Source organism: Anopheles aquasalis, chromosome 3 (genome assembly GCF_943734665.1).
Source record: "Anopheles aquasalis chromosome 3, idAnoAquaMG_Q_19, whole genome shotgun sequence".
NCBI lineage: Eukaryota > Metazoa > Arthropoda > Insecta > Diptera > Culicidae > Anopheles > Anopheles aquasalis.
Window position 1 is genome coordinate 62,350,066 of NC_064878.1, and position 23,476 is coordinate 62,373,541.

General features: G+C 50.7%; 1 protein-coding gene across 4 annotated transcripts in view; it reads right to left on the minus strand.

Moving 5' to 3' along the window:
- Positions 1-21,434, minus strand: part of LOC126575998 (uncharacterized) — a 49,268-nt gene extending 27,834 nt beyond the window's left edge. Inside the window, exons 1-2 of one of the 4 annotated variants that reach the window (XM_050237054.1) lie at positions 21,295-21,434; positions 18,661-18,995 (exon numbers count right to left, since the gene is read on the minus strand). The gene's annotated coding sequence lies outside the window, so the exon portion shown is untranslated. Of the gene's footprint in view, positions 1-18,660; positions 18,996-21,164; positions 21,183-21,259 lie in introns of those variants that run through there. The other 3 variants (XM_050237053.1, XM_050237052.1, XM_050237055.1) reach the window with 3 other exon arrangements.
- Positions 21,435-23,476: the final 2,042 nt, after the last annotated feature.

The following is a 23,476-nucleotide window of genomic DNA, read 5'->3' on the forward strand; positions in this document are numbered from 1 at the left end:
CAGTTAATTTGGGACGCCAATACGCGACGGTCGCCCTGCCAAAACGTGGGCAGCCATACCCGGTGGCGTGCACTCTTGTTCGTCGTCACCATTCCTTCCACAACCTCCGCTTCCGGTTAACTGTTTTCGAATTCAAAGTGCCTCGTCCCCGGAAGTGTGCGGAAAAAAGGCCCCCGGAAAGCGCATAACTGTGCTGCCCACACACAATACAATGTTGATTTTATGTTTTGCGAGATCGCAATCGCGTCTTCCTGTTTACTTCGTTTTTCTTTTCGCGTCGTGTGGTTAATGGAAGACACGATAATAGATGTCAACCGGTGAAAAGAGTGAAGCCCAGCCAACAATGTAGCGATCGAACTTTGATCGATCGAAAAGCAGAGGACCGGGCTCGGTATTACAAACTCAAGATGGATAACAATAGAGTCTGGGCGTGATACTAGGTCCCAGGCCTTGGCCACCTTTTACTGTTGTCAAATGGAAGATGATAAATGATGTGCCTTAAATTGTTTACCTTCCGCAAAAGCGCCAAAGGTTTCGCTGTCAATCCGGTGACAATAGCGGAAAGAGCATCACAGAGAGATTAAATCACCTTCACCCCAAAAATTGTTTGTATTTTCATCGTTATGATAATACTTCCAAAGTAGCTCCACCATGTGTCCAGCGAAATGTCGAACTCTCAGTGTGTGTCTGTTCGGATTTTTGCGCCACAACTCGGAACGAACAGAAATACGAATCAGTGGAAAGAAAAGCCGTGAAAAGCAATTTAAATTATTGCCCTATTTAATGACACGTAACACCACGCATGATGACTTTTAATGTCGATTCGTGATTCCCCTGATGGCTTCCATGTGCGTGCGCCCCGCCATTGCTCTCTCTCTCTCTCTCCCTTCCTTCTCGTTGTGATTGGACCTTCTGTGCTATCAGAGGCCTGGCTGCTGCTGTCGACTTGCTGCATTCGCATTCCGCACAACCGCACAACGCACCAGCAGCACCAGCACCAAATCGGCATCAAGAAGAGTCGAAACGAAAATGAAACAGGCAACGCTTGACAGCATCCACAGCGAACGAAGCTGGCATGCGGGCGGCGAATGATCGATTCGATGATTGCTGGTCCGCGTCCACGTTCGCGCTCGCTCGCTCGCTGGTGCCAGGCGGTTTTATCGCTTTGGCAAGCAAACATTTTCCTTTGCTTTCTTTCTTTACTGCCCCGACGCCATGCCACGCGACGCGACGTAATGGCGCGCACGATGATGTGCGCTCCCCTTCTTCTTCAAGGACAGCGCGCGCGTGTCACCATTGCCTTGACGAGCTGGGACGTGCAAATGTTGATTCGCTGGAATTTAGCAACGAAATTGCGTGTAAAATGTCGTCCGGATCGTCCATTCGGGGACACGGTCCGTTAATGGTAGCGATCGGCGAGCAGAGAGAAGGCGCCAACGTCTTGTGCGTCGTCCCCTAGCGGCGGCGCCGGTCAGAGATTGGTAACGTGCACGGTCGGATTGGTCGGAGACACTCGAGTGATTCGCATCATATTTGATTCCGAGGGCCAACCCGTCGCTGGTGCACGGTTCATTAGTTTTCTCGCGTTTTCCCCGGTTGTGGGTTAAGGGACCGGACTGGAGAGAACGTTTGCTCTAGTGTCCTTTATCACAGAGTGAGCTCACCAAACCATTTGCGGGGATCGCTTATCACCAGGATCGCTCCCATGAAGCGATTTTCATTTGACCTTCCGCTAGCCAGGTCATAAATAACGATGGATGAAAAATGACAAGGGATCCGCGGCCTCGGTTTTTCAATTGCCTTTCGCTGCACGCCTGCTGCTTGACATTACCACTTCCTGGTTGTTATTTTCTTTCGCCTGGTGCTGTGCTTTTGAATTCTCAAAAGCACGTGACAACCGCAAAGAAGCTTCCAATTTTCAACCAGTTCTTCCTCAGTGGCAGGCAAACAAACAACATTTTCTCCTGTCACTCGGCGTAAAAGGATGGACGATTTGAGTTCGCAAAAAGAAGTCAAACACAAGAGCTATGTTATTCTTTTATCCATCCTTACTGGACTACTGTGGATACGCTAGACTGAACTGTGCTCACGCGGGAGCGCGCGCGCGGATACGCGGAGAAGATTTATCTCACCGTGGAAATGATTTATGGTGCCCGGGGGTTGATTCACTACGTCGCACACGCGCTCATCCTCATCTCCCTCTCTGTCTCTGTACAGCCTTTCCTTGTCCCAATTGCTTTGCTCTTCTTCATCTTGGACATCACTGGGTGGAGAGCTCACTGATCGAAACGACTTGTAGTGTAGTTCGATATCGGCATTCCTTTGCTATCACACTGACTCCCAGCAGCAGTAGTAGCAGTAGCAGTGGTCAGCTGAAAGGCGTGGACATGACAAATGACAGACAATTTTATGGTCGAATCGGTTCGGTCAGGCCATCGACGGAACCACACGCACGCACCATATCACCAGCTAGTCTTTGGTGGGAGTTCAACAGAGGGAACAGACATTAGCAGACATGCTAGTAGCTCATCAATATCGTGGCTAAGACAGTGTATCAAATGGGGAATTGCTACGAATTGTTTTTTTCTTTTCTTTTCTTTTGGGAACTGTGGACTCGATACCGGATTCGCCTTGATCCTGAAGATCCTTGTACAAGCAGCACAAGTTCTGGCCGAGTTTAATCGTAACACGAATTTCCCCACCACAGAAGTCGAATGGAGGGGCCCTTGGCAAGTCTTCCACGTTACCTGATGAGCGTGTTTGTGTTAATAGTGTGCACAAGTTAGCGTACCGGATGATGTGATCAGCAGCGATAACATACTGCGTACCATTTATCACGTCAACGAGTGCACACTTTGCACACGGCCAGCGCGCCAAACGAGATACAATTTCATGTAAAAGCCTCACCGGAATACTGCCGGATCTTGTTATCCCGTTGAATCATGACGAGCAGCGATACCACCAACTGACACCACACTGGGCGACCATCAAGAGCGGAACGAACGGCCAGCAGCAGCAGCAGCAGCAGGCCCTTTTTTGGCGTTTGGCTCGCTCGCATTTGGTGCGCAAACGAAGTGGAAAATTTTAATGAAGGACCATCACCAGCACACTGCCAGTGCCAGATTTTGTGGCGGTGGTTTTTGGTATCGCGAAAGTGGTGACACCAAATGCACCACCCATCCACCCGCAAAAAAAAACCCAGATGGGTGCCGAGCAGCTGCGCGGTAGAAAAGCGAATAACACTCAACCAGATGTGAGGTACGAGAAGTGACTGAAGAGGTGAAATTCGGGCAGCGATTTCGTCACTGGATAGCACTTCAAACACGTTTTCGTGCGAGTGACATAAACTTGCTTCACAGGTGCTGAGTTTCGCGTGAGGTAACATTGGATTGGTTTACGCGCTACACAACAGGTATGGTCTGGGGGGCAACTCTATAATATCCTCCTCGGTACACGTCAGATAATAGGTAAGTGCGTTGAACTACCAACAGTTTTTGCTGTTTGTAAAGCTTTTCTTCATTCGTCACATCCTGGATAGGGCTACATCACCACAACCTTCAACTGTGAATACGCTCATCGATCCCGTTTGCCTGACGGCTCAATCCTGCATACGTAATGCTTCAATGGTGCCGCTGATCATCGCACTCAGGCGGCTGGTGAAAAGTCCGTCTGTGCCGCCAGGCTGTTTTGACGGTCCAAAAAAGCTGTACTATCGACCTGCTTCCAGTGGAAAGGCTTCCTGGAAAGGATTAAAGGACAACGGATCCACCTTCTCACCGGGCTTGACGGTGAAATATGTGTGTACCCGAGAGGAGGGGTCCGGACCCAAACCATCTCCCTCCCAAACGAGACAATCATTTTGAACAATGACGGCTAGATAGCGACGGAACAAGAACGGTTTGCGAAGGGGTGCGTACGAACGGTGTGTGGTTCAATCCTTTTGTTTTTGCCAACTTCTGTTTTTTTCTTTCGTTTTGCTTTTTGTCAGGCATGAGAGCTCTCGCGAACGGTGTCATGGTGCTGGGGCTCAGAACGAGTCTTTGACGCGCAGAGAAAGAACGCCCGAGAAGAAAGCGGATGCTGGCGGCTGTGCCTGGTGCAGGGGGATGGTGCGCATTGTTGTTTCTTTTTGTTGGACGATTCTGGCAAATTTCTCCACCCGTTTGTTTGGCGAAGCCCGAGGCGACGGAATCGAGGTGGAACGGGCACTTTTTGCGCGACGTAGTCGGCGCAGAATAATCCCCCCCGGGGGAGCCGCCGCTCGCACTCAATAGCAGCACTCAGCAAACCCCCCCCCTCCTTCTTTTTGGGAGTGCAGGATGAAGGGTATAGCAGCAATTGGATGTTGATGGAGCATAAAGGCGGTGAGACAGTGTCAATTGTTTGTTTGCGATTGCGAGGTAGCGGAAGTTTGTGCTGCTGGTTCGGCGAAACTAGGCCTCACGGAACATGAATTTCCTTGTCTGAGTGGTGCGCTTGGGTGTTTTTCTTTCTATTCTGATTGTTGTTGACGATGTAGCCTTTTTCCATTTCGCGGAATACATCGCCGCGGAACATGGGAGGCTGAGTGGGAGTGGAGTGATTTGTCGGAAGGTTTCCGTGACTCTTTCGGCTTCAATTTGGAGTATCTTTTCTTGGAAAATTCGTGCTAGTGTTTGAGTTTGTTGGTGAACTTTTGCCTTATCAGATCGCATGTCAATAAGTTATCCATTTTGATAGACACCTGGAATGTAAAGGGATCAATTTCTAGGTTCGGTGAAAGTCACTTGAAACAATTACCTATAGCACATGCTGTGGATAAGATTGAGATTGACTTAATGAACCAATTTACACGTCATTAAATTTGATCTAATTTCCCAGATCAATCAGAACTATCCTTGGAATCCGATGATGTACTAATCACATTGCTACTGCTGTTGGATGTGTTCATGAATTTCCCCGAATGAGAATGGCATCTATTGCCAATTTCCCAATAACAAGCCTTCTGTTGGCTTCCCAGGATAATTCTTCGAATTGCAAATCCGGTTCACCAACGCGTAGTATGATCCCAGGAAAGTTTCTTCACCTAAAATGTATTCCTTTTCGCAAGCCTTTTGATTGACTTGTTAATAGACAGTTTAATAGAAATTATGTATCCTTTTCCACACACTTATCTGTCAGTTCATGCTGTTACGAAGGTGCAAGGACGCTCTGTGCCACGCAACAGCGATACCGAATAGCTACAACTCGTGTAGATGGCCAACACCTCTGTTGTTGTTTGAACCATAAACTGTCAACTAAACATCGGACCAATATTTCATTTCCACCTCCTCTGACTCCCTTATACCTCACACAGTTTTAATCCCGGCCATCGGCCCGGAAATTATGGCGCCATTGTGTCTGAAACAACAGCAGCAACGCGTCATTGAATGCGCGTTGCGCTGTTTGTCTAGAACACCAAGGTCTGTGTACCGCGTTAATCCTCGTTTTCAAACTAACTATCCCACCGGGCGCTCAACCGATGGATGACGCAGGATGACGATTGTCAAACTGGTGCCACCAACATACACGAACACACCCACCGATGTGCCGTTGAGGAAGGTTCCGTGAGGGATTCAATTTTAAGACATTCCTGTCGTCGGCAGATTTAGGCTGACTGACGTGGGTTTTATGAGCAGCAGCGGCAGTGGCAGTGTTCCGATGTGTTGTTGTTCCGCACGCTCGACTCCTTGGTTTCCGGTTGACAGGTGGGATCTAGTCACTGTGAGATGGGCCATTGGAGCACCCTCCCCCCCTTTTTTGGCCGGCATATGTCGACCGTATCGGTCGTTGCACCCTGCTGTCGCGAAGAAAATGGCATGATGGGGCCATCATCACCCTAAAAACCTATGGAAAGGACCATATATCCTTCCTGCCAGCAAAAAGGGGACACAAATTGACAATCTTTTGCTCGGGACAAACAAAACAATCGTCCTGCCGATGTAGTAGCTGGACTTGCCAAAAATAACCATTAAATCCAGTCATTACAAACCATAATGTGAAGTGAAATTGGCGGGGAAGAGGGACGATCATCAGGCGTTCGCAGCAGCAGTGATCCCCTTCCGCCGATGTCATCACATTCACGGGGTTTCTTGTCAGTTAGAATCCCCCCCCCCCCCCCCCCCCCCCCAGAAGACTCACCCGGACTGGCACCACAACGGTCCTGTCGATAGTATGCCCGTCGCCTTTTTGGCAGGACGATTTTCTTCATTTCTTTTCTCTCTCTCTCTCTCTCTCTCTCCATCTGCTTGTTTCTCTTTCTTCTTATTATCCTGCTTGTCACAGGCAGCCGTACGGACAGGGCTGTTTCGAAATAATGCGGCCCCAGATTCCGGGAAGGAACTCTATTTATCTCGTCCTCTGTTTGCTCTGCGCCTTTCGGATCCTGAGCTCGGAGGACGCCTGTGACCGTGTCCTCTTTTTCTCTCTCCGATTCGATGGCGCGCCTACGAGCTCGGCGAAACAAAATTGAATTTTAAGCAATCCGGGCACGGCCAACTTTCCGTTGGCCATTATTTATCGACTTCGATTCCGCGCGGCGCTTCTGCCGGGGCTTCTTTCGCCTCTCTTTTCTTTTCTTTTTTCGATAAGAAGGATGCCGGGGACATTTTGAATATCTAATTGAAAACGGTCCACAAGGCAGAACGGGAACACGTTCTTGAGGCGGAGGATCGATTGAAGGAAAAGTGGTTCGAATGAAAAAGGAGATGCTAACCATTGTTCCCGTAACACCCCAAAGGGCAAAAGGCGTTCATGTGGGCGATTCTTAGTGTGATTCACCCTGTCCAACGTACAGGCAGGGGACCTTTTTGTGATTATGCGTCGAACTCGGGGATCAATCGGGGAAAAAGGGTCGTTGGCCCACAAAATGGAGGGCTCTGACCGTGGTGCCCCATCGGGTGTTCTAACAAGACACCGTCAGAAACCATCAGAAGTCAAACGTCCGAGGGGCGAGTGGACCACCATTCACTACCGTAACATAGGGATTGATTATTTACTTTCGCATTAAACATGGCCGCCGTCAACGAGTGCCATTATTGTCTCCATCTGTCACCATCCGGAGCACCAGAGGGGCTCAGGAATGAGGTGACTTTTCGATCGCTTTCCGATTGGCTTTCCATAAATCATCCACGTCGGCCATCAGTCGAGGGCTCCAGGGAGGATGAGGATGAAAATTTGATACCCAATTTCCATCTCACCCCCACGCTCACTGACCGACCTCGACTCAGCTCAGGTCTTCAAGCGGCCATTTTTGGCGACGGGGATGATATTTATGGGAAAAGTCTTAACAACTACAACGCCACGAGCCACGAGCCGCGCGCACCATCGCGTCTTATTGCCGCCGGTCATCGTGCGTGAGGGCGCTCATCTTATGCTGATTTGGAGATAATGATCCTGGGCAGGCACCACACCAATTCGCCACCCCACAGCTCTGCTACCAAAAACTCACGGCCGCTTACGGCACAAATCATCGAGGCAAGCAGATTTCGATTTTTGCCTTCGCCGAGGCACAGCGTCCCTCATCTTACGAGGCAACCGAGGAGTACCGCGAGCACCGAGGCGTGTCAGAATAAATAAACATCGCAACGCAAGCAAAGCCAGCGCTGGGACGCGTTCCTTCGCGTGCACACTTCGCTTCGCTTTGTTATCATTACTCTCTCTCTCTCTCTCTCGTTCTGTTTTTCCTCCGCCGACTGCGTCACTAATTAACTGAATTTTCTCAGATCGTTAGCTCTCCCTTCCAGCGCCCGATGGAGCGTCCCCTTCTGTCCAGGACTGCAGACGACGGCTCCGGCTCCGGCTCCGGCTGCTGCCACCAGCATTACTTCCTGTGAACGACGTCGAGTGCGGCGACGATGAGACGTCGTAACGAAATTAGGAGTAAAAACTTTCCGGAGCGTTGTTTCCAGTCTGAAAATGATCCGAAAATTACATCATCAGCTGCCACTGGCACACCAAGCTCCCAGAAACCAGAGCCCGCAGGCCCAGTTTCGCTTCTGTTCCGGAGTCCGAGGCTACTACAGGATGAAGCTTTTTACCCGGGGCAGCTTGGGAGAAGCAGGAACAGAAAGCAGCCTTCGGTGCGGAAAACAGGAAAAAGGGTTTCCCATCATTGCGCTTGTGGTCGAAATAGAAAAATCCCAACAGCAAAAAAAAAAAGAACGGATAGAAATGCCTCGAGGGATCCGCTGGCTTTGTCAGAAGCTCTTGGGCAAAGAACGTGGCACTGGAAACGCCTGGAACCCCACGGGGGGAGAGAAGGCAACGAAACATTCGCCGAAATCTCCCAAAAACCCGAGGCCGTTTCCAGGATTCCGCCCACCGCAAAACCCTCCGAGGGTCTAATATTGGCCCAATATCGTGGTCCAGATTGTGGGGTCCACGGGTAACGAGGATCTATAGTTGGGAGAAGCTGGTTGAAGCTGATTGAAAGGATGATGTTGATGATGTTTACGGACTCTCACCGTGATTGGATAGCATCGAGAGGCGAGCACAAACACAAAACATGTTGTGAGCAACCAAAAAAGGGACTCCGTTCCGTTTATCCGTTCCGGCTGTGGTTGAATGCTTGGTATTTTATGTTGGGGCAAAGTGTGTTATGAGTTGTTTGTCGCGTGAAGGCCGTTCAATTGGGGCGCTTGAAATCTCGCTTTAAACCACAGAAGCTCTCCGCATGGACATTCGATCAAAGATCAAAGGAAGGGAATGAAGATTGGAAATGAAGCAACGGATTTGTGGGCAGCTAACACCGACGCACTCGTGTCCGCGAAACATGAAACGATCACCCGGAAGCTGCTTAAACGATGAAAGAGAGAGAGAGAGTATCCATTTAACTTTTTCTCTTCGTCATCGCGATGGCCCTGGTGGATCGAATAAAAAGAACTTTTAATTCACTTCACTCGCTACAAGTGTTTGCAGAGGGAGAGATATAGGGAAACAGAAAGAGATAGAATCAAGAGGAAGAGAAAGATGGGAATTGAATTATCATTTACCATCAAGCAATTCCAATATTTGGCATCCTCAGCCGGCCGGAAAACCCAATCTGCTCAGTCGCCGGCCACGATATCCGGGGCTCGATGGTGAAATGCTGGTGATGGTTAGTCATCACCGATCTTTCTCTCTCTCTTCACTATTCGCGTATCTGTTGCTAATTGCTTTCCAGAAACTTGTCCTTCTCCGTGGCGCTTCTCGAAGCCCCCGAAAAACCCGCATACGAAAGCGATTTATGCAAATTGACTTTTCATTCCGATCCTGTACCAACCATCTCGTACCACCTCCCGCTCATCAGATAGGATTTTCCGAGTTTCTTCGTTTTTTTCTTCTCTCGTCAATCTATTTGAGACGAGCTCGAGCACAAGACGATTTCGATCCGATTATGTCAGCGACACGGCGATCGGCCATCAGTTGTGCTGTCATCTCGTCGTCCTCGCGCCACGACCTGTCAATCCTAATCATTTGCTCCCAACGGTGGCAGCGCCAGCGCAGCGAAGAGTGAGATTGGATCGCAGAAAGCGCATTGCCGCGACGCGTTCCGCCCGGAAGAACGAGATGCAGCTCGGGAATGTTTGCTCGATTGTTTGCTTGCTGCACACCCACTCCGCATTTCCATCGAATGGCATCCAATCGAATACATATTCATCCGAGCGAGCCGCACACGATCGCGGTGGAGGCAGAGATCGAGCGGATCGAACAGATCCACTCACCCGGAGTGTCCCGGGCAATGAAAATTGAATTTATTTTTAATTTCTTACCGACCGTACGGTTGGCGGTCCCGTTCGTTTGATCGGCGATGGCGTGCAAATGGTGGCGAACGATTTGCGCGTCAAACGGTCCCAAAAACCTGGGGCCTGGCACCAGGCCAAACGACCAGCCAGCCAACCAGCCAGCCAGCCAGATATTGAATATCGCTCGGCGCTCGGTTCGCGTGCGATCATCGCAAATTTTTCGCGCGAAGTAACAGAATACATTAGCCGCCTCCCTTCCCTGGGGTGGGGCCATGATCACCACCGCAAGGTCTTCGTTTGGTTATTTGTCCCTCGTTGTGTCCCGTGTTTCCACGACGTTCCTTTTCGGGCGCACATAAGATGCACGATGTACGGTGGTGGCTGGCAGGAAAAGACAGGGAGGGAGAGAGAGAGAGTGTGTGTTTCCATTTCGGGGCCCAGTGAGTGGCAGCTGCTTGGCGTTCGCGATCGATCGACTTTTGGTTACAATTTTCCGCTTTCTGCACCCTTGTAATGGACTCGTTGGCCGCAATGTGACAGGCAACCGGCACCACGACAAGGCTGGCCAGCGACAGTCGGGCAGTGATGAGGTGACATGTCACTAAGGATGCATCGTCCGGGGTGGAGATGATTCATCCTTTGGCCAAACGGAACACACCCCCTGAAAAGGGGTTGGTGTTGAAATTATTACCAAAACCAGGCACGTGGCTAGAGAAACTCTGGGTGAAATGAAAAATTAATTTTATTTTAATGACAAAGAGGCCGCAGCGCGTTCCTTTTCAAATTTGGCACCCAGCCCGATCGGGACCGCGTCCCTTTTGTGGGGGTGGTGCCCGGGTGTTGGGTGTCACGTAATATGATACGCAGAGTACAAAAAAAAATGCACGAGAATACTTTCAATTTTGAGTAATTATCGTCAGCATTCCCGGCCACCGTTTATCAACTTCTCGATGCGAAGGATGTAAACGTACGGAACAGATAACCGTATCCTTTTTTTTAAGGTAGTCCATTTCAACCCCCACTGTGTCTCTGGATGGGTGGTTGGTTGTTTTCCTCGCGGGCTGACGTCAATCACAGTCCATCGTCTATTGCAAGGACTCGGAGGAAGTGGTTCGTTTGCTGCCAGCGGCATTCAGCGAACCCTTTTTCACACTCTCTCATCCATCTCCTCTCCTTTCCTGTGTACCAGAATGGACGAGGTGGCCGAAAATATTTGAAATCTGCTCTGACCACCTTCCCTTTGGACCATCGCTGCCCCCCCCCCCCCCCCCCACCCGTTAGGTATCGATTCATCTCTATCAAGCGCACTAAAGCATTGAGTCCAATCCATACATTCCCTGGTGTTCGTACACTCCACCGTGGTTGGCACCGTGCCACCGATTCCGGGGGACCGAGAACTCGAATGTCGTAAATTTGAGACCGACCAAACCAAACCAAACCGACCGTTTGAGTTCGATGTTTTAATTTATGGCGATATGTTGAGCGAAAGCGATTTAATTTGGCGTGATGTATGCGCGGTGGAGCAACAATGTTTTATGGTAGTGGAAGTGGCGTGAATTTGGCGGGTCCGAAGTTTCCCCTGCCGTGGGCGGTGGTTGAATCGAATTTTAATTTTAATTCAACCCCATGGCCGCGGCTCTGTGGACTCCGAGAGTTACGGAGAGACCAATCATCTGCAGCTGGCCATAAATCGCGAAATCCAAACCAACATGTCTTCTCCAGGGCCAACCATAAACTGAGCTGCTCCTGAGCTGAAATGGTCAGTATTTCGGGGTTTTATCGATCTGCCCTGGCCTTTCTCCAACACACTCCGTCTACCCAGACACCACGCCGATGAACGGTCGAACCGGAAAGGGGCCTAAGAACACGCACCACCACTGGCCTTCGATGGTTTGTGGGTCGTTTGTGGAGCAAAAATTTAATTAATTTTCAACCTCCAGAGGCTCCAGAACCAACCTTTCAGCTTCCGGTCGCTTGTACCCACTATGTGGTCCTAGATTTTGGATAAGGGGAAGCAAAAAAGTTGATTCTCAACATTGCACCCCCCCTTCCGGCTCTCCACAACACCTGAGACCGATGTCGATGGTCCAAGGGAGCGAGAGAGCGAGTGAAGGGAAAAAAAGGATCATTCACAGCAGCCTCTAAAGGAAGCCACTTGGGACCAGGCAACTGGCCCAGTAGCCCAGAGAAGCACAAGCAGGAACGTCACATCATCACCGAGCGTGCGAGCGAGCGAGCGACCGAGTGCTGCGAACGGAGCGAGCATAAATTATGTCCCTGTGGAAAATTAGATAATTTATCATCATTAATATCGTAATCGTTATTATACTAATGTGTCTGCGCTTGTGTGCGCCTAAGAACCACATACTATGGAGCTCCACTCGTACGGAGAGACACCGAGAACCATGTTCTGCTGTATCGGGTAAGATACAACACGCCCCAGGCACTCGACTTGGTGCTGCTGCTGTTGCTGCTGATGCAAAGCCGTGACCACAGCATAAAGAACAGTCGTCAAACCCCCTCCCATCAGGAGACCGGGTGCTGATCGGGTAAATGGAGTAGATACATGCGGTTTTTTGGGAAGGAATCAATCGCATGATGAAACCCGCCCCATCCCCAGCCGTTTTAGGGCTCCGATGGCCTCCGATGGCAGACGAGATGTCGGACGAGATGACCGCATGATGAAAGGCACATAAACCGGAGCAGTATGAAATGGAAGCTTCGTGCTCTTCGTGCTGACGATGGCATGATGGTCGTACCGGTCTCCGGTACGGTACGATGCCACAACCGCACAACCGGGCTTCCAATCTCCCATTTCACGAAGGAAGGGCTGACTGAAGTGAACTGGCACCCGACAGGACGCAATTTTCCGACAAAAACTCGCCCGTGTATGCGGCGATGTTGCTACTTCTCGAAAGCACTCTCTCTCTCTTTCTCTTTCGATACTGTTTGGTCCTTCTATTGGGTAATACCTTGCTTCTAGTGGTGCTTCTCTGCCAACTATATCATGTTATCATCGTGAAGTCAGTCGCCACAAGACGAAACCAGCACCTGGACGATATACCGGAAGTGTGTTCGTCGTGTCGCTCGCTCGATCAAGAGAGAAACAGAAACTCGCAGAAAGTGCGCTGGAAGTCCTACTGGTTGACAACATCAAATGGCTCTCAAGCGAGGGCCACGAGGACTCTTTCCATCTACCACGGTGCATAAAGGTTAAGGCTACACTTGAGCGTACCCCAATGGGGCTGTTGGTCCACTATCGGGGTTCCATTTTCGCCCGACTAACTTTGTCCTTCCCAGGAGCGCACATTCCGAACCGTCTCCACACCGAGCCAGTGACCATCCTCGAGTGGAGGAAGTCCCAGTGCCTCGAAAGTATTGTTGCCGGCGCTAAATAGCGTAAGTTTGACGCCATTTTCACGTGACTGTGCAGCTTGACGATGCACAATCATGGTCACGTATAGCTGGAAGATGCCTTCGCCCGATGTACACCCGGGCAAGAAGATGCTGATGATGGTGATGGTCGCCGTCGATAACTGGCGACACAAAGGCTGCTGCTCCGGGGTGGAGGCGGAGTAGGCAAAGTGATTCACAAGGGCAAAAACGCAGCCAACAACCAGCACGTACTGCGCGTATGGTGTTGCCGGAGTGGAACCGTCTACTACTAGTGACTCACTAGATAAAGAGAGCTGCTCATTTCCACTTTGCCATAATTGAGTTGCCGGCGCGCGCGCGCACGTGCGCTCATGCCCTGGTTGGGTGTGTGCGTCTACGTCGATAAAGTGAACTTCAAATCTTGCGCCACGACGCCACAGAGCTGATTTAAACAATTTACCAAACGCGCAATAGACGATATCGTCTCGAGAACATGGTGCACCGCGAGCGAGTCATGGTCTGGATTGGATTCGACATTCTCCAGACCGTTCGAGAAGTTTGCCCGAAGGAGAAGCAGAACTCATTTATCTGAAATTCTCCTGCCAATGGCTACATACCGAAAGGATGATAAATAATTTTGAATTACTTGGAATCGTAACAAGTCCCAGGACAGGACCAGAGACTTTTAACTCAATTTATACCCCGGTCTCGGTGGACTTCCTTCCTTTCTTCCTTCCTTCCTTCCTGTTGTCTTGTTTGGAATGCTTTTGAAGTTCAAAGAACAACAATCGGCACTGCTGCCAACCAGCCCGCTCGCCCGCCGGTGCCGTGAAGCGCTTCAAATCGTGAAACGGTTCCATTAGCTCCTAGCTCCGAACGATGACGATGCTGAAGATGATGATGCTCAATGGTTATCATCACTGGCATCGCATTGCGCACCACCGACCAACCCCTAGCCACGCAGCCCATTTCATTTCTGCGAACTTCATTTGCCGGTGATTAATTGAGAAAGAAGCTTTGAATACATTTATCGTCACACTTTGCACAGCGCTTCGTCTTACCTTTTGCGTCCCAAAAAAACGGCTCGCTACGGATCTTATCTAGGATCCGTACTGTGTCGGAGGAGGAGTGCCGTGTGTAAAAAATAGGGAATGACTAGCCCGGGGGCAAGGTTGTTGGTGGTGCTTACCTGCAACAAGAAATTAATGGCGAATCGTTAATAAATGAACTGTCACTTTCATCTCCATCGAGTGATGAGGACGAGCGAATGATGGCTTAACGGTACGGGGCTTCAGAGACGCTAAGAGGAGAGGTTCTAGTGTTCCTTTGTCTACTGAGTGGCGAACTTTGATGGAGGCGCTGGAGTTTCGGGTCCACTTATTGCCTCAACTCATTTAGTATGCACCCCCGCAACAGTAATGTGTACTCCGCGAACCATCGTACCGCACCAATAACTCGAAGAGCTGCGTGGTTGGGCACTTGGCACCCGAAGTAGCATAAAATAATATTGTGATATTATGAAGAGGGAACCAAATAATGGTGAAGAGCATCTTCACGGTGCTAGAAACAACCAGATCGAAATACTTTCCATCAAACCGAACCCCTAACCGAAGCAAGGGTGTCAAAAGTTTATTGATTGAATCGTCGTTGAAAAGTTATGACGCCACCACTCGAAGATCGTTACCGGTGAATCGTTGATTGTTTATCATTTTTACAGATCTCTTAAGGCTCTCTCGCTCTCTCTCTCTCGAGAGAGTGTTGTTCAACTACTGTTTAATGCTTCGCTCAAGTCCTCGACCAATCGATGTACGTCGAGGGTTCTCAAGGATTCGCGAGCTGAAAATGGAAAATTGTTGCCACAAAAGGTTCAACACTTGCAGGTCAACGGCTACCAAAGACTCTCTGCTCTGTGGGATGTTATTGCTGTTCCCAGGGTGCCAAGGTTGAAAAGGATAATCAACAGAGTAAGATCTAAGAAACTGTAGGAAGATTGCTGTTGGTGCTACCGTTGATAAGCATCCGGGATTGAAGTGTTTCTCCGAAAAGGAAGAGCGAAGAAGAGACAAAAACTTGATGAAGATGAAGTGATAAAAGCAGAAAAACAAACCAACCAACCAACCAACATCACACAATCGCAGAGAACGGTAGAAAAGGATACGGGGAACGGTCCCGCTGCTTGACAAAAAAAAATGTCTCCAGTCGAGTGTCGAGGGAATACGGGTGACCAAGTTTGCCGGAGAAGTGCTGGTGAATTGACGTTCCATAGTTCCGGACAGCCGGAGGTTTTAAGACGCGAGATTAGCAACTTCAGGGCTTTGCTCGTCTCGTCTCATCTCGAGGACCGATCAAGGAGCAAGTTTCGAGGAAAGTTGGTGGTTAAGAGAAACCGAGACATAGTGTCTCGTGGAGGGCTCTGCTCAACCCCCCTCCCTCCCCATCGAGAGGTACCGTGCTCCGACCGGCAACCGAGCGCAATAAAGGATGACTTATTGTGCTTCATTGATGCGAACATATGCTAATGTGGCGCCCGTGGTGGGCGGCTTTACTTTGTTCCGAGCTAAGCCTCGCAGCGTTACGGATGGCTTCGGGGACTTATGCTTCCGTGCTGGCTGCATTTTAAGTGAGGATTATCTGATCAGTCCCCTCCTCGGATACATCTCGCTAGAAGCACAGGCGACGCTCCTTCGTAGACGCCAGCTTTAACAAAGTGAGGCTGGTTCAAAGTCAGGGCTTTGAGGAGCACAAAATACGGCGAAACAATCCCTACAGCGACGCTTCTTCTTCAGCGGAACGAATCATCCACATTAAAGCCGCAGAAAGCGAAGAAGGATCGATCCGGGCACACTTTAAGGGACAGCTAAGAAACATCCTTCCGCCCCGTCCACAGGGGATTTCAACTTCAACGGAGCAAAAAAGGGATATAAAATATTGACCATTTTCTCCTCTCTGCACCGACGGGGAGGGGTTTTCTTTCCTATTCATCCACTTGACGCAACGATCCGGAACTACACGGAAACATAAACAGCACAAAACACCCCTCGCCGTCCCAAACAGGCGAGCACCATCGTCGACGATGGCCGCAATGTCAACGGGAACGAGATGCTCGAGAGGAAGAAGATATGCTTCCATGCTGGTTGGCAGAATGCTTTTTCACCGACCTAGCGGCCACCATCCTGCGAGCTGGAAGGTTGGTTGGATGGATAGTTTTCGTGTCCTTTCCTGAGAGACGAGATTTCAGTTATTTTTTCTGCCCAGCTGCTCATCTAGTGCGAGATGGCGTGCGATGCGATGTACCGTGGATCGACGTGGTAAACAAGAGAGCACAGCGTTCATAACTGACAGGTGAACGTCATTCAGGAGGGAGTGAAAGGAGCAATCTCACAAAAGGATGCCCGGTTGTGTCGTGTGTTCTTGCCACACGATATGTCCACGGCGCTGGCAGGGATTAATTTTGTCTCCATCCATGTTCTTCATCGATTCGGCGAGCGTAGGCGGCAAGACAAGAAGCAATATAGAGAGCCACCCCCAAAACCCACCCCCTTTGGGGGAGTAGTGGTACACTCCTGTCAATTGCTTTCGAAGGCCGGAGGCCATCTTGTTGTCAATCGAGCAGTAGAGAGTGGCTGTGAAGGTCCTCGCATTATACAAGATGAGATACTGACTGTGCTGTGTTTCGGAACGGATTGGCATCGTTGACTGGCTGGATAACATTTGGGAAGGGGGAGGGGAGAATCGGGGGTTGTGGGGGCGTACCATATCGATCACTGTACTTCCGAACTTCTTCACCGAGCGCCACCGAGCAGCCGGAATTAGTAATTCCTTCCATTTAGCAGCTCTAGCTGACAGAAAACTAATGTTCGGCTTGGCTTTCACAGCTGTCCGACACTCGACACGGTACGGTCTCCGTCTGTCCGTTCGACCAACATCCCTCCTCCCTCTGTACGCCAGTGAAAGTGTGAAAACGATAAACTACGCTCGATGCAACGCAATTTCCCGTCCCAGCTGGTGAGCAGTCCTCGGGACAATGGTCTCTGTGGGCGTAGCAGAGAGGGTCTCGATCTCAAAACTTATCGAGAACGTTCCATCTTACCAAGCACCAGTGGTGTGCTGCACACTACACTCTATTCTGCTCTCCTCTGGCACTAGGAGCTGTCCCCGGGTTTTCCACATTCCGAAGCAAAAAAGAGGATTCGATTTCTTGGCCAGCAACCACCCACGCAAAACACTGCGGTGGCCAATGCTAGTGCCAAATGGTTTCGTCGAGAAGAGACGGTGGTTCGAGTTTCATCTCGAGTTTGCACTCCACTTTCCTCGATTCCTCACTCTCTCTCTCTCTCTCTGTCTGAGGTAGAACCACTCGTTTTTTGCGATGGAAAACCATTGGCAAAGGTTGCCTACGGTGGATCGGGGCTTGAGCTTCGAAAAGCTAATCAGATTTATTGCCAATTCGAAGAAAATCGAGACACTCCCGGTTAACCCGTTCTTGCGCTCCAGGACGACCACGACGACTGGTGCTGGTGTCCAATGCTCCGAGAAGACCGTCACAGTTACTGAAGACAGAACCTTTCGATCCTCTGTTGGCTTCTGCGTGCTCCGCCTGGGGAGTGGGCAGGGGATAAGGAAATTGAAAACTTCAAGACGACGTAAATCAGTGCTGCATAATGGGTCGCCGCAGTCGTCGCCGCGCCACGCGTACGGTGACAAAGGAGATTTTAATCTGGAGATAGGGCAGCCAGGCAGGGAATGCAAAATGACCAGCCATCTCCAGCTTTTCAATCATGGCGAAACCGGCGCCATGCAGCGAAAAAGTTCACTCCCCCTCCCTGGTATTCCAACCGGAAAAGGGGAAGATTTTAAAAGAGGGAGGCGTTTACTGTCTTTAGGCGAATGAATGAACTTCAGCTTCCTGTCCCGTGCCCGTGATTGTACGTCTGGATAGCGGAAAATAGGATTAAAGCGAGGCCAAGATGCGTGCGAAATGGTGCACTACATTTAACCTTTCATCTGATCTTTTATGGTGCAAAACAGAGGGAATTGACATTTAAACTTTTGGAGTCTGAGCCAGTTCCAGAGGTTTGGCTGGCACTCTCTCGGCGTGACATTTACGATACCACGGACTCGTAAAATTATCCAACAATTAATCCATCCAGCCGTTCACGTTCACGAGTTTGCGGCTTGTAGCTGGCAGATTCTGGCTTAAGTCGAAAAGACAAGTATTTCCATCGAAAATCCCAGTGCCAATCTTTCCCTCTCTCTCACCAACTCCAGCAAGGGCACCGGAGGGTTTGTGCCATAAAAAGCGTATTTTACGGCCTGGTTTATATTTATTAACACCCAATATTACTGCCCTTGGTCGACACCTTCACACCACGGACCGATGTGGTTGTGTTCCCGGGGACCATCTTAAGACCGGGGGATCAATTTTTGGTGAGTTGCCCGGGTGCCAATCACCAGCCCGACCAGCACCATCGCTCCTCTGTCCTGTCTCTCTACTAAGTTATCGAAATCAACAACCAGCCCCCAAGTTATCCTTTCGACTTACCTTCGTTGATGTATCCTGTTGATTACACGGAAGCTTCTGTTGCTGCTCGCTGCTGATCGGAACGCCGGATACGGTCAAACGGTTTTGGAGGTAATTTATCAAATCTCACGCCTTACAACCTTCCGGGTGCCGGTCGCGATGGCCGCACACACAAAAAAACAGCCACACGCACTGACACAGTCGCACAGACACGCGCACAACACACCCACTAGCCACTGAACAGTCAATCTGTTGATCTGCTTCACTCCTGCTGCTGGGGTTGCTGCTGATAAGCTTGACTTGATTACACTTGGTTTCGACCACAATTTATGAGCTCCGTTGGATGGAGGATGATTCTGGAAATAAACAAATTATCAGTGTCTCGCCTCGCTGGGACCCTCGGACCTCATGGGTCTTCTTTTTGGTGACCCCTAGCTACTCTAGTGGTTACATAAAGTTAACCCAGGGGCCAATCGACAACGATCTGTGATTTGATGGCATCGAAAAACAACAAATAAAAATGTCATCCATCAGCCCCAACCCCGGGAATAAATCGGAATGCGTTCCTGCGCACCATCGTTAGAACAGTCTGTAGAGGTCGTTTTCTTATCATGGTCGAGCTCGGCCCTAATCGCACAACAACCTCAACCGCAGCCAGCCAGTCTGGGGCGGTTATGCTGGTGCTGGTGCTGGTGCTGGTGCTGCCGTTGCTATTTCTAGCGACCAGATAACGCCACAAAAGCCCACCGAGCTAAACGATTTGGAGCGGCTGCCATCGATCGATGGTTGGTGCTCCAGAACCTCACATCGCCCTCATTGGTATCGGCTAGCATGCTCAGTTATCACGGTGACATGCATTCATACACGTTACCATGGATTCTCATGTTTCGAGTGCGGCGATCCATGTTAATGGTCTTTTGTGTGCGGTTGTGTGTGGGATGTATGCACTGACAGGGGACTGGAGATGCTTTTGTTGTGAGGCGAGTGTTATCTATTCAATTTTCTCGATTGGCTTTAATGCATTCAATTAATGGGGAGGGATCTCTGGTGACTCCTCGCCCGTTTTAGGTCCTCAGTAAACATGGCGGTACACAGAGACCCGTGTATTACCGATGCATGGTAACTACGAAAGTTTGACATTATGCGAAGTCCGCATTTTCCACATCGGCCATCGATGGAGTTCGCCTCTCATGGAGAGATGACTTCCTGTCCCTCGCTCTGCCAGAACGGAGCAATCTTAGAAAGGCTACTATACTCCCTTTTCTTCTTCTTGGTGATGCGCGTGCCACTTTCAAGTGCCAGCAGCACCGCAGCTCTCAATTGAGTTTATTTACCCCTCCCGGTTCTGCGTGGACTGCGTGTGTAGAGGGGCCTTCGGGCGTACGGTTACGGTCAATGGCATCGCCGAGACTATAGGCTATGTTGTGATGTTGCTCCGTGTCCATCTCTGTGCACCATCTTCGGCATTGCCCTCCTCGCCTAGAATTGCTCTCGAGTCTTGAGCCATTGGTGGTGGCCAGAGTCCAATGCGCGAATGTGTGGAGACAGCATAGAGAAGCGACGACGAAGAGACAAGCAGGCAGCAGGCCGTGAAAGGAAAGGACAGCTTCTCACACACTCGCGCATACACAAGCTCTGTGTGCGAATCGCAAAGAAAAAGGCGAATCTCAGCAACCCTAGCGCTATTCCCACCCCGAGGAACGACGCGAGGCCATTCCAGGCGCAGGCACAGGCCCGGGCCCAGGCCACATGCCAGGCCAGTCCACAGCATCCATTATGTGTTCCTCTTCCTCGCTGGCTTCTTCTCTTCACAACCGCCGCCCCCCCACGGTCGGGATCCGGGGTTGTTTCTTTATTTACGCCTGCTTCTATTTCTTCCATCCCGTTACTGTCTCTCTCGTTCGCTCGTTCACTCGTTTGTTCATGTGCGCACTCGCTCGCTCACTCTATCGGCCTGCTTCGCCTTCTTCTCCTTGAGACGCGGTTCCAGCGCGGTTCGGGACACCCGCTACACCCACACCCAACATGGCAGGGTGGGTGGGTTTCGAGGCGTAATCATCATCCACCCCACAGCAGCGCAGCGCCGAGAAACACATCAAACCGACGGCCATTGGGGTTGATCCAGGGACCGGGAGGAGGAGGCGAAAGACATCACTGCTTCAGCAACTTGCCATCGGAGTTTACCCCGTTTGTGTCCCGTTTGGCCTTTTAAAGATCCCATCCCATTCCAGCCAGCCAGCCATTCTCTTTCTCGATCTCTCTCTCTCTCTCTTTCTGGTTCTTCTCGTTCCACAACACACGCACGCACGCAACCACACGGTGCGTGGTCACAGCATCTGAGCTCGGCCAACACAACAGCATCTTCATCTTCACAACGCAGCATCTTCGGTTTGCGAATCATGTTGTTTGTGAGCATAAGTTCTCTCTCTCTGGGGTCTTTTTCTTGTTTTCTTCTTGCACACACAAGCACACACGACGTGGTACACTCCAAAAACCGTCACTTGGCCGATACTGTTTCACTTCACCAGAGGGAATGGTCCTGGTTATCCTGGTTTCAAATGTCCCTTCCGGGGAGGGGAGATGAGCTGAACACAAAAGTACACCAGCAGCACCAACCCACCAGCTAGAGCCAAAGCAAGCCAGGGAAATACACACTGCTGCTGCTGCTGCTGTTGCTGCTGCGACACAGGCGAATGGCAGTAGGCGAACACGGTACAGGCGACACTGACTCCGACGACGACAGCACAGGAAGATGGCTCGCTCGGTACTCGGATCAGAACCTGCCGCGACGACCGCGACGATGCTGCTCGGCGGCCTTTCTACGGTCCACCCGCCCACACGAGAGCGCGAGAGAGCATCGATGAAGAGAACGAGGAGCGAATGCGAGCGCGAGAGCATCACGGTTTATGCTCGGCCAGCATCACCTTTCCTTGGACCATGCAGCATCTTCTCGATGGACAGCGCGTTCTCTGCAGCTTTCTCCAGCCCGCGGTTGCCTCCAGGTTCTTCCTCTTCCCATTTGGAACAAGGGACACACTCTCTCCCTTCGTAGCCACAGCGGGCGCGCGTGCTCTCTCTCTCTCTCAATCGTTCTCTTCCTCGATCTTGGTTCATCGATTCCATCGCGAGCATCACACTCTCGCAGGGGGCTGGCCGGGATCTCGGTGTGCTGTGCAGCATAAAAACTGTCGATGAAAGCATAATTGATGTCCGCTCAACCTCTTGCCGTGGTTGTCGCGCTCTCTCGCTCTCTCGTGCTCACGCTTCTTCTCTCAAATCTTCCCCCTGGGGGGTTGTTGGGTGTGTGTAGGCGGTTCTGCTGGCCTGGAACGTGGAACGTTTGCGTTTGCACAGGCCAAACCACATGGCCCCTCTCACACGCTCTTTGCCGGAGCCAGCACGCCACACCTGACCACGGTGCGGCTATTGAATTTTTAACGAAACTCATCCCCAACCCTGGAGCTCCAACTTCAGCTCGTGGAGTCGCGTGCGACATCTCGTGGTCCGGGTTATGCGCAGGGAGCCGTGACGATGGAACCGGCGACATGGCCGGTTGCCTTTTGTTTACCACGCCGGAGCTCGCAAAGGCGAAACCACGCGCTGGTGGCGATACACGCTGTACGGGCTTACCGGTGGATGATGTTTCCCTGGAATTGGCCAGCCGCGTCCTCCACAGAGGATAATTAGACGTGTGCCCTCGTGTGGCGCTTCGACTGATTCGAGGCGAGATGTTCCCTTAGTTCCTTTAAAGCACTTTACCACAACGGAGCCGCATGGGCATGGCGAACGCGAATCTATCGAAAACTGAACCACGACTTTATCAATGTCTACTCTGATGATTTGCTAACAGACGCAAACTCTGCCAACTCATCCCTACCCTACTACGGATTGCTGCTGCTGTTTTCGTGCTGGAGATGATCAAGCTAAATCTTTTCTTCCCAATCAATGTATTGCCAAATCATCATCTTTCTGCTGACCAGATTTGCTGGTTTGCTGTGTCGATCTCAAGCACCACGTAAGAGTAAGAAACTCATCGCTCCAAGAAGCAAATGGTGCAAAGTGAAAGGCGCAACCAACCGAAAACCCCACTCTCCAAGGTCACGGGCCGCACGTCGTCGGAATCTGAGCTCCCAGAAGCGATGGTATACGCGATGCGTGCAGGAAGTGCGATTCGTTCCTAAAATAGAAATAAATCCGCGATTCGCTTATCTGCTGCTCCAAATGGCGAACACACCCCGTTTCGGGCCAAATCGGCCGAGCACCACCACCACCACCGACAAGGTTACAAAGTTGAGAGGATGTTCTGTGCGATTTGCGTAGCAGCTGAATACTCCTGAAGGGTGTTTGTGTTTCTGTTTACGAGTGGGAGAATTTATCGACACTTTCGCCGATGCGGGCTCCAGCGGGCAATGTCGATGTTGATTTTTATGTTTGTGCACTCTGAACTCGGGCCACTTTTCGGGGTAATTCATCTCGCACACTCCGGCACCGTTTTTATGGTGTGCGACTTCTCCACGGCCGAGATTTGTGGTCCATTTCATTTGCTAGAGCAACATCTTTCTTCATAATTAAACTCGCGCCGCACTCACTATAGTGGTAGCCACCCCGCCGGGGGGCCGATTGAAGTAGATAAAGCTCTGCTGCCTTTCTCTCAATGAGCGTTATGCAGCTGGCAGTCGTTTCCATCTGGCAGTTAATGCCAGGGAGATATGGACAACGACGACCGTGGCAGAAACCACCAAAAGCGAACTAATGGGACCACAGTTCATCTTAAATCTTGCTCCTCGAAACGAACGAACGAACGGATTGCGTCCCTTCACCCATCCGTTCGCTTCGC